This window comes from Micropterus salmoides, unplaced genomic scaffold, assembly GCF_014851395.1.
Source record: "Micropterus salmoides isolate LMB-PRFRI ecotype aquatic unplaced genomic scaffold, ASM1485139v1 Ms_hic_scaffold_7, whole genome shotgun sequence".
NCBI classification, from domain to species: Eukaryota; Metazoa; Chordata; class Actinopteri; order Centrarchiformes; family Centrarchidae; genus Micropterus; species Micropterus salmoides.
This window is the reverse complement of record NW_024044459.1, coordinates 5,231,244-5,242,099: the sequence shown is the minus strand read 5'-3', so window position 1 is coordinate 5,242,099 and position 10,856 is coordinate 5,231,244. Positions and strand designations below refer to the sequence as shown.

General features: G+C 40.8%; 1 protein-coding gene and 1 long non-coding RNA gene across 5 annotated transcripts in view; both read right to left on the bottom strand.

The window, feature by feature from the left end:
• unc5db (unc-5 netrin receptor Db) overlaps positions 1-10,856 on the bottom strand; it is a 191,026-nt gene that overhangs the window by 149,456 nt on the left and 30,714 nt on the right. The gene's annotated exons all lie outside the window — the stretch shown is intronic.
• Positions 1,479-7,090, bottom strand: LOC119891802. Its single transcript, XR_005442484.1, has 2 exons — positions 6,916-7,090; positions 1,479-1,776 (listed from the first exon to the last, which is right to left on the bottom strand). It is a non-coding gene; the product is annotated as an uncharacterized LOC119891802 (long non-coding RNA).

The window sequence follows — 10,856 nt, the reverse complement described above, 5'->3', positions numbered from 1 at the left end:
ATCTGGGATTTGGTGTATCGGTCCAGTTCAGTGGCTTTAAAGTGTCAGATTGGTTGGTGTTTTAATCTACATGATAGAGTCAAAGGATTGTACATATGGCACAGTGACTTCCTGAGTAAAAAGCACTCCATAGAATCAATTATATTTTTAAAGAAATCAAAATCTGGTTTCTTTTTTTTATGCACACCATACCTTGGAACTTGGAAGCCAGGGAGTTTTAGGGAGCCTTAAAGTGATGTGGTATAATACATGGGTCATATCTGAAGTGAGCAGTGATACCATTTCAAAGAATCCAAAGTAAAGACACAAAGCCAATTGTGTGCTGCACCAACCGCCAAAAAAAAACACTGCCCCAAGAATCCAAATGCTGAAAATACCTTGTAGCAAAAAAGGTCTCGAAAGAAAAGTGCAAAGATGAGATGGGTGTACGTCCTGGTGATTTGCACAAATCTCTCCAAAGCCAAAGCACCTGAGAGGAGGTGGATTTTAGCAAACAAGAAAAGCCCATTTGGACTATCACAGTTCTCTTTTCTCAGAAGCGCTTTCACAGTCTGCTCATGAACAGCTTGCATGTTGGCTGGGAATGAAACTTTAATTATATTGATGCTTCCTTCACATTCCTCAGTCTAACCGGCGATCAGACCGACCCCCCCACCCCTACAGGAAGGCAGGTTAATAGGGTGCATGTTTTGACTGCCAAGTGAATCACTGTTTCTGTGGGGTGAGAAATCAAAATCCCTATTCCAAAAATACTTTTTGAGGGAATAACTTAAAGCATAATTCAGGTTTATTGTAACTTTGGTCTTATTTTCGTCTTCCTTTTATTTTTTTTTATTCCAAATAAAAAAAATCTTTCTTCTATTCTGCTTGCCAAGGCTTTCACCGCTGCCTAATGGTCTTCATCAGTTGTTGGGCTTTGCTCAGTTCCTCAGCTAAAACTCTTAGAAATTTGCTAAGCAAACATCATCTGGGAAATGCAAGTAGGTGAACTTTTCCTTAAGGTTTTTGTCGTATTATTCATTTATTTCACTTTCTAAATATGCTGGCTAAGCTGAAGATCTGATTAAAACTTCTCTCACTGTTTCTTTCCCCATCTAACATCTTATAGCAATCGCTAGATTCAAAGGAGTAGGAGTCCATTTTTTGGACAATGTGCTTATACACTTATTCGTGCCAAGATTTGGATAATACAATCGATACCACTCTCGTAGCCTAGCTTAGCATAGAGACTGGAAGTGGTGGAAACCAGCTGACCTGGCTCTATTCACAAATACACTCTCAGTGCCTCTAAAGTAATTGATGTGTTGTATCTATATATTGCTCACGTATAAAAACAGAAACGTAAAATCCATAAGATCTGTACTCTGATTATTTTGTGGTGAACACTATGGGCCGGGGGTATTTCCCAAAATGTCAAACTAACTTGATGAGTACAATGTTGTTAATAATGATAGAATGGATGGCCAAAACTACAAAAATAAGTCCCATGCTGTAAACTTTAATAATCTTTTAATAGGCCACATTACAGTCTGAATAAATTGTCATTTTGTCAACAACACACTACCACTGAAAAAAAAAACATTGACAAGTATTGTATAGTGTTTTTCAGCATTACATCCCACACATTGTTTAGCTTAAATTCAAGTGAAACCACTTTTACTCCATGTGCAGCCCTTGCTCTTATGAATGGGTGTCTTGCACTTTCCGTCAGTGTTGCCTTCAGCTTGAGTTCCCAAATACCCTCTTCTGTATTCCTTGTGCTTTATCATGTCCAGCCTGGGTGCACAAAGCATATCAAATGGTAATTAAGGTCATACAATTAGATTCAGCCAACCACGGTCCTGGTGACTTAATAACTATAGACAATTATCTGAAATTAATATGATAGATGCCATTGTCTTCTGCTGCTCTGCTCATTCAGATCTTGGCAGAGCCTCAGGTTATTATTACTGAGTATGCATCGGTTGTTGCCGTTTCATCAGAGAGAATGTGATTATTAGTTAGAGGTGCTATGTTCCCAGCTAAACGCACTCAGCACTGATCAGAGGGGCCAAGGATGTAGAAGGTGCTATGTGCTCAGGGAGAAGAAAGAAAATTCATGTATAAGCCTCAACCAAAACCCAAACTGCTGTGAGCAAACTACCTTTATGGCAAAGTTGAAATGAAATGACATAAAAGATTTAAGGAAAGAAGGAAAATAGAGGATTTTTTTTTCCTGCTGCAGTTTTACCTACACTGTGCATTTTTCTTTTGGAGAGAATTTTTCAGAACACTGTGCGGCTTCTTCAAGTAGCTTAAATCCCAGAGGAAATCACCTCCACAAGTGCGATTGGTTGGGGTTTTGTAGAGCAATTCTCACGACAGAGTTCACTGTTTTCTAGCAGCTTTAGCTTTTGACACCTGTTGTCACACTGTGGTTTAACCATCTGGCACCCAATAACATTTGAAGAGCTATTCCCGGAGGACAGCAACAAAGGTACAGAGGGACATTTTGCTGCAGCTGGCTCGGTCTTATAATGAGTACTGTCAAGGATTGGCAGCACTGAACTTTTGCGCCCTGATCTGTGGCGGGTCACCGTCGAGTTCATATCAATAATTCATCACGCAGCTCAACTCCCTTTCCTGTTATGAAACAAATCTTGTTAGGAAGTCCTGCCAACACTGTCTCCATCTCACTACCCGACTTTATTTGTAACTCTCCCTGCTCAGCCCGGAAAGAGGGCGGAGGGGGGCTTGGGAAAGATTAGCTGTGTTCATCTACAACAAGCATTTGTTTGGCAGCAGGGACAGGAAGAAAGCTAGAATCTGGTGTGTGATCTGAAGAATGGAGTCTCCCCACAATGGCTTACTTCTCCTCCCAGGGCAGGAATAGATGAGTTCATGAAAAGCAGATAGAGTGTGGCCCTTGCTCTTCATCCTCACAGCATGGCTCCTATACAGCCTTTCTCTGGTTTATTGTGAAACAACCTGGAGCTGTCAGAGGCTCAGAGGAGACCCAGGGAGAAGAGATCAAGGAAGTGTAACGCCGTACTGGATGGGTTGCTCTGATAAGATCTAGGGAGATTCCTCTCCTTCCTCCTCTGCATCCCCCTCAGCTGGCAGCAAGCAACAGTAACCTTTCCCGTCAATGACAGTTGCTATAAGCAGCAGGGGGATTTGGGGGCATTATGTTTGACTTCTTTCAAATTAGCACCATTTTTTTTTTGTTGTTGCTGTCTTCTTGTGTCTCTGCTTATCAAGGTGGTCGCAATCAGTCAGTGCACCGTGAATAATTACACGCCTGGGGATACTGAGCACATGATAAACATTCTGTTCACACTTTACATAACGCCCAGGTATTCATAAAGCCTCAAAAACAAGTTACAGCATGAACAAATCAAATGCACCACTTGACACTCCTTACAGGAGACTTCAAACTTCTGAGTCCTTGATCACACTGCTCCAGTTTAAACGAGATCCATCCACCAGAGTAAAACAGGTCTAACAGTTCCCCTTATATTATCGTACTAATGAGGTCCCAGTGTGATACTTTTTAATGAAACCATCCAGGAGGCCAATTGTCCATAACTAATTATCATATGCTAATTGGCACAACAAAGTGCAGAAAGAGAACTGATTTTGTTTGTCTGCACCTCTCATTTCTTATTTCTCTCTGTGCGTGCTTTGTATCAAAAGTGCTTAATGAGTGTAATTATGGCTAAAAGATGGTGCAATTCCAATGTTACTTTAATATGATTACCACTGCACTGACTATAAAGATCTGGCTGCATGCGGGTGTGTAATTTGGAAATGTACAAAATGTTAACATCCAGCTAAAAATAACTTCCTAAGGGAAAACAATAGCTTTGACTGTTCTCCAGTCAAACTAAAGTGTGATTATTATTTTGATCACAGCTTTTCGCTCTGTGTGCGGCCGTCTTGATAAGCCAGGTGTAACCAATTCTTCTTGCAATATTGCACATTATCCTCATTTGCCACCCCTGGTGCTCCGAAGTATGAAATAAGGTGAAGAAGAAATCTCTGATAGATCCCACTGATCTGAGAAAGAATAAACCCTGATGAATAGCACCATATCGAATTACCCTCAAGTAAAAGAAAACATTGGGTGGCACCTGGCAATGGACCATATTGGTTCAGTTCTGGCTCAGCGTGCCAGAAAATGGGACAGGGACCGCAAACAAACACAAATAACTGCTATTGCTTTAGAGATTGTGGCTGACCAGCTCTGCAAACTGAATAGAGCAACAGGTTCTGGTTCAGTGCACAACACAAAGGCGACGATCCTGCTGGAAAGATGAGGGGAAAGCTGCTATCTAGTGAGAAATACAACATCAAGATTGGCCTCGTCATGGCACTGGGGTGGAAATAATCAAACTGAGATTCACATTGTGTCAAAGAAACGCTTGACAGGCTAACTAAACAGCAGAGACCAATTGGGAGTGTCACATGGCACCCATTTGTCTATGGTCCATGTGTTCTTGTGTGAAAATCCATACCATCCCCACTACTCCACTCTGTCTGAGCATATACACATGTCCAGATTCTATTTTGCTCATTTAGGTGGTCATGAGGCTTGTGACAATTAGCCATGGATGATAAAGCCGGGAGGTAGGACAGAGGCATCGTGCTGGATCCCCATTAGCTCATTTGCGTAGGGTCATTAGACAGAGTGCGACGACAGCCACACCGGTTGTTTGCTGCACGGCAATGCACATTGCAGGAGGGCCGGAGTCGACTCCAGTGGTTGATAGCTTTCCACACTCCGCAATTGGGGATATCTCAATGTTAATGATTATGCTGCACAGCAATTCTTGCAAAAGGCCATTAGAACAGTCAGGCAATGCTCGCTGAATTCTTAGTCATCTCCAGTGAGCAATTCCCTGCAGTTACCGGACAGTGATTTTAGAAAGGTTTCTTGAACAATGTGAAGTCATCGGATAATGTCAGAGATTGAACTAATGGCCATGTCTGATTTGAAGCTTTAATATTGAGAGACAAGAAGGATTCTCAGTGTACCTTTAGGGAGCGTGACAGCTCATTAACTCAGCTGGAGTCAACATGCAGTACATCACTGCTCAATTACATTACCAGAGACGTATCTGAATTTCTTTATACTGCAGTAATATGTAGTAACTAAAAACAGAATGTGAGAGTGTCTTGGATATTTGGGAAAAACTAATTACCCGCGCTGCCTCCAATGAGCATGCTCATTTAAACCCTGAGAAATATTGTCAGTGTACTTGTTCCCCACAGCAATGCAACACAGGCTTGCATGAACTTGATGGATGGCAGCTTTTCATTGGCAATCTATCATGTCACGTCAATACATTCCAGGGAAGAAAATATGTTTATGTTGAGAGTGCTACGTATGTGTAACAGAGTTGTTCAATGAGAGGACAGTGTTTTGTCTGTTTAGAAATGCAGTGGTGGACCATACTGAGTTTGCCATCTCCTGAACCTCAGAAAACCTGCTTCCACTGGTTTCCATTTCTTTTCTCCCAGTAGTACTGTACCCACGCCTCCACCTAGACGCACTGATGTGGAGCTGCGGCTTCTGAGAACATATTGACTGACCAAACTGAGAAAAAGGCAGAATTTCAAACAGGTTCCTGAAAACCGGAGGCTAAAATCATCCATCACCCTGGGCTGCTTCAAATGCAGACATCAAAAAAGCTACCTTATGGATTGATCTTGGTGATCATATAATGGATTTCGCCAGTGCCAGACTGACGGCTGTAATGGGTTTCTATGCCGGCTGGCTATCGGAAGTCTGTCAGTTGCACCGGCTCTCCATGGAGCGCTCCATACATTTGCCAGAGGCTCCTTATACCTGCTCTTGGGGGAACATATACTAAATTGACTTCAGAAGCACTCAAGGAAACAAGAGAAAGAAACATCAGCAACTCCTGTAGGCAGAAAAATACTACATCTTGACATCTTTTTGTAATTTATATCTACCTTGCACAGATGCCGATTTTTTTCTGCTTTGCTCAATTTTTGCAGTCAATACTATATGTTCTCTGAACTCTCCACAGAAAATGACCATATTTAATAATTTACTTCCAATTTGATACAGAATGTTCACTGAGTCAACAGCAGATAACTGCAGCATAACTGTTTTGCATTATAATGAATTAGTTACATGTGAATCAAATTAAGCAAATGGAGCACATGACAGGATTATGTGAACGGCGTTCTTGAGACGGAACAATTTCCTTTGAAACTCTGCAGACTGATTTTCCAGTTAAGTGAACGCCTGGTGCATTTGTCCTGTTCATTGACAGTAACCCGTCATATGCGGCACTTAATCTAGCGGGGGACAGAGAACAGCTTTCAATTAACTCGTCAAATAAGCCAAGTGACACATCCATCATGTGCAGGGCTCTGGCACGCTGTGTTTTTTTTTCTTCTCCTTAAAAAAAATAATAAATCAAACAGCAAATTGTTTCAAACCACAATGCTGGGTTTACCTCAACACAGAAAATAAGTCTTAACAGTATTTTTTTTTTTCCCATGCAAAGGGTATCATGGTCGTGTTTTGTGTGCCTAATTCTTTCCTTTGCAATGGTGGAACATGGAGTTACTTGCTGTTTTTCCACTTTTGAGGACTAATTTCTTTCCCAGTTTAGTTTCACGCCGCAGTGGTAATTACACTAGATATTTTCCCTCTGTGACTAATTGCATTAATCTTGTACATGATCATGCATCAATCAATGACCGGCACCTTGGATTCCCAGTGCAGCTGATTAGCGCACGCAGACACCCAGCAGGCAGCTCTGCTCAGTCCAGCTGGACTGCGAAGCCCACTTTCAGGCTAGAGCAAGGAACACTGCCTCCTTCTGAAACGGCTCACATCCTCCTCCGTCAACCAATCAAGTTGACCTTGACATGGCACCGGAGGGGTACATCTCTCACCTTGAGATGGATAGCATCTCTCGAAATGTGCGGATGGCTGTGTCCTCACTGCCCAGATGAAACCTCCCTTATCAACAACCCCAGCATCAAAGTGTCAAGGCCGTATTGTAGCACGGCTGCCAGCCACCACTCACATTTGGTTGGGGAAGGTGGGGGAGGGGAATAAGGTCTTGGCCTGAGGAATAAATAAGAGATGAGCTAAATAAATAAGTGGAGCTGCTGGGATATTAATACTGCCAGCAGTCAGTGGTATAGGCTGGCTCACTGACATACAGCACAGCAGAGCCACAATTAGATCCACTCATCTGCTTTGCCTCGGCTCTGTGTGGGCACAGAGCAATCAGGAGCACCTGCTGAGAAGAACTGGGAGGCTAACAAAGTTTAACCTAATGCCTCAGACTTTATTTGAAAAACTGCTTGAGTCAACTATCTGCTGGAGGATTGAATCCAAGTTCTCGTACATTAATATGAGATGGCTACTGCTGCAACCCACTCTTCTGCTATTGCACTCTTGTTTAATCAATAGACGTGTTTAACACAATGCTAAAAATTACCAGAGCACTGAAAGAATTAACATAAAGAATTAAAAGTTGTTTTTTAGTAACCTTTTTGACAGGATGCCTGTCCTTAGAATCTGGGACTTTAACTAATGAAGACTGAAAAGAAGTAACGGGGTCTTGCTTTTCACAAATTGAGTGCAGATGCTATGATTAAACTGGTGTTTTAATAGATTCTGGAAGCTCACAAACAGCGGGGATCAGTCTTTCTTCCGTTGATTTGTGCTCCGCGTCGCGTACAAAAAGTTCAAGACAATTTGGGCAGGCATGCGTGAGGCGAGCACAACTGCCAGTTTCAGTTTCACGGGAACGCACCCGCTTGTCGCTACATCTTGTGCTCGACCACTTCACCTTGCCTCTGCTGATACCTGTTCACAAAAAAACAAACAAGAAAACTGGACTGGATAGTAACTTTTTTTAACAAGCTGGATAAAAGGTCATGCCCTGGCAGTGGCAAATAGCTTTGGTTTAATATTTGATTTGATTACATTAATGTTTAAGTTGAGATTTACAAGAATTATTATAGGGAATACTGCTGGTAAAAAGCACCTTATTTGTTTAACCACATGTTATTGCACTTTTGTGTTTGTAGCAGTACATTTAAATCCAAAGCACATAACAATTAATGCAATTAATTTATTGCGATTAATTGCACGATTTTCTTGCGATTTGGTTGCCCAGCACTAATAGATAGATAGATAGATATTGATGTGAATATATATTCACCATTCATCAACAACAGACCTCTCCCTGACTCCTCAGAGAACTTTTGTGTACAAGTCCTCAAACCAGCAGTAGATATTTTTCTACATTTCGGATTCAAGAACTCAACAAGGACAATGAAGAAACTGACACAAGCTAAAGTTGTCTGCGAGCTGTACATTTAGGTGCTCAGAGAAGTCAATGCATTTTTAAAAAAAGGCTTTAATCACTTTCACTATGCAGTACTAAACATGGTAAATAGTATACATTTAAATAATAATAATTTGTACTTTAATTGTAAAAAAATATTGCAGATCCATAGATAAGATAAAATAATAGTAATTCACTAAGTCCACTTACGAGTTTTTTCCAGAGCTTTCCACTGCATGAAACAGCATTCTCATGGATTAAAGGTAGGAAGTGGACCTTTTTAGAAATAAACTTACTTGCTTTCTTTTCGAGAGTGAGATGATAAGATTGCTACCACTCTCACGCCAGTGCGTTAAGTACAGCGCTGAGGCAGGAGGTAATTAGCTAAGCATAGTATACAACACAAACTGTAATTTACTTTTTGTGTACAGATAAAATAAACAAGGTAAATTGTGATTACTGGGGTCCTCCAGTGCTGTTGACAGGGATTTTTTTTTTACATTGAGAGGAGCCAGGCTAGTTGTTTTACTTTGCTTCCAGTCTTCATGCTAGGCTAAGCTAATTGCCTCCTGGCTCTAGCTCCATGCTCCACTCCAAAAACAGCAAATAAGAATATTTCCATAAATGTCAAACTATTTCTTTGAAATTATTTAGTCAAACTACATGGTCAAGGATTTACTTAACTCTCAACATTCTTATCAATATTCTGGATCAAGCGCTCTGCGGGTGGACAGTGCTCTGAGCCGACATAGCACAATACTCAGGCAAGATGAGAGGAGGCGGACTCAGGTGCAGTAAAATGGTTTCCCAAATATCAGTTTTCACATTTTTATGTCAAGAAAATCATATTATCCTCTTGTTGTTGATGTTTACATTCACCACATACATAGGTAGGAAATCAAGTTTTGTAACTCTCTTCTGCTACATAGCAGACAATATACATTATACAAAGAATCAATTAATCAGTATCATATGTATATATATAAATAACTGTATATTGTTTTATTCTATTTTATGTTACCATATTTTAATAGATATTTAATTATAAAGCAACATTAATTTTGTGGTAATGTAATTCCTTTTAATTTTATTTGTGAATGTGGGAATATGCATTACAAAAATCTTATTATCCGCTGACACATACTTAACCTGGGTCCCGTTTTACCACCTGATCTTGTGGCCCTGTTCTGAAGACGGGCCCTGTGAAAATCTAGTTTTAAGATCTTCCTTATTTCAGCTTATGTGCTGCATCCTAAATTAATTTGTTTGTAATCAAATCAGCCCACAACAAACCTGGGGTTGTGTAATGTTACAGTATAAAAATACTACAGATAGGCAGTGTATGGGGGACAAAGGGTTAATAAGGTCCCAGCAGCTAAAATGTGCCCCAGGCCCCCCAAGTAGGGAATCAGGTAGTGTCTATATCCATGCACACTTGCATGTAATTTGATCAATTCAGGGAACAGGCTTCTCATAGACAACCAATGTAGTATTGATAAATCAATCCAACTACATCATATTCATCATATCAGAGCTGGATGACCAGCTGGTGTGGGTCTGACGTATCAGCAAATACATCAGTCCAGCCCCAGGCAGAGCCTGATCTCCAGCTGGAAAAACAGCCCTTCATCCCCATGTATTCAGTGTCAGTACTACAACTGTTAGTAGTGTAATGGGATATGTGACATCAGAGCCCACAGTACTCTCAAAATCCAACAGATTCCTGAAGGAGAGCAGGCCGCCCACTGCCGTCAGAAGTTAAAACGATGAGGTCTGTAGCACAAACTCTCTTTGGTCCAAAAAATGACTGAAGGATGGATCATCAGTGGGCAGCACAAGCTCTTCAAGCAGTGCCGTTAGTAATAATGTCCCAGTGCTGGACCTTCTGGAGCCTTTGACACCTCCGCTTCCTCATTATCCCCTCACTGATTTTCTCTGGTGGTGGTCCACGGGGTCTGCATCCTACTCGCTAAATTGGGAGACTTGGGATATCTGCAGGCCAATTCAGCTTTGATGTTTCATTTAAAAAAGAGCCGAAGAGGAAGTGACATCCCAGTGGAGAATATTATGCTAATCTCGCAAATGTTAATTAGGCCCAAAGGGTTAATTTCTTCTGCTTTATCAACTCTATACTTTATCTGTCTCTCAGTTAGAATGCTTATACTGGAGAGTGCTTAGAAATAATCAGTGTTACAAATTTTGAAACATTACTTTTCTAGCTAGCTACAAGTTTCCTTAATCCTCGCTCTTTGAAATGTAATTGGTACAATCCCACAGCCAAGGAGCTCTCTCATCACACCACAAAATAACATAATCGTCTTTAATTTATCACATCACACAGACAACATATTACAGTGTGTCCTTCTGTATATTGCACAGTGGTATAATTCACTAGATAAAGAAAGAGAAGGTTAAGTATTGTCTAAAAAAATCTGAAAATCTGATATCTATTATGGAAACCAAAATAGATTCAGACACCAACAACTTAATTACATTTCTTTTTCCGCTGAGATGCAGCAAACAATACCTAAA